Source organism: Bison bison, unplaced genomic scaffold (assembly GCF_000754665.1).
Source record: "Bison bison bison isolate TAMUID 2011002044 unplaced genomic scaffold, Bison_UMD1.0 scf7180017864374, whole genome shotgun sequence".
NCBI classification, from domain to species: domain Eukaryota; kingdom Metazoa; phylum Chordata; class Mammalia; order Artiodactyla; family Bovidae; genus Bison; species Bison bison.
The window spans coordinates 4,939,145-4,939,702 of NW_011494946.1; the positions used below are offsets into that span (position 1 = coordinate 4,939,145).

General features: G+C 67.7%; 1 protein-coding gene across 3 annotated transcripts in view; it reads right to left on the reverse strand.

Annotated features, from left to right (window-relative positions):
- BTD (biotinidase) overlaps positions 1-558 on the reverse strand; it is a 40,782-nt gene that overhangs the window by 16,458 nt on the left and 23,766 nt on the right. The gene's annotated exons all lie outside the window — the stretch shown is intronic.

Sequence of the window (558 nt, forward strand, 5' to 3'; positions counted from 1 at the left end):
GACATCCTGACGGGCCTGGGGAGAGATCCTGACGGGCCTGGGGGAAGATCCCGATGGGCCTGGGGAGAGATCCCGGCCGTGACAGCCAGGCTGCGCTCTGGGGGAGGCAGCGTGGTCGGGGTGGGGGGTTCAGTCTGTCCTGTTGGGCTCGGAGGACAGGGCGATGGGCGGCAGTGGCAGGGAGGTTGACTGTCGCTCATGGAAAGAAAGCTCTTTCCCAGGAGTTCCCACCGTCCTCAAGTGGACGGGGAGCCCTGGGCTCTGGAGGCGTCCAGGGCTGGGCATCGGGTTGGGAACAGAGGAGGAGGGTCACCCATCAGAAGCAGGAGGACGCGGCCTCTAGGTGCCCTTCCAACATCAGTGTGCTCCACGTACCTGCGCTACAGGCCACATGTCAGAACGTGGCCGGGCAGGGCTGGCCTCCCTGCGCAGGGGTGGGGGGCTGCTTGGGCAGGTGGTCTGCCCCCAACCTCACAGGCACGGGCCTCTGCCCCCAGAGGGTCCCCGCCTGTCCCCAAGAGTGGGGCATCCTTCAGCAGCCCCGCTGGCCCTTCCCGG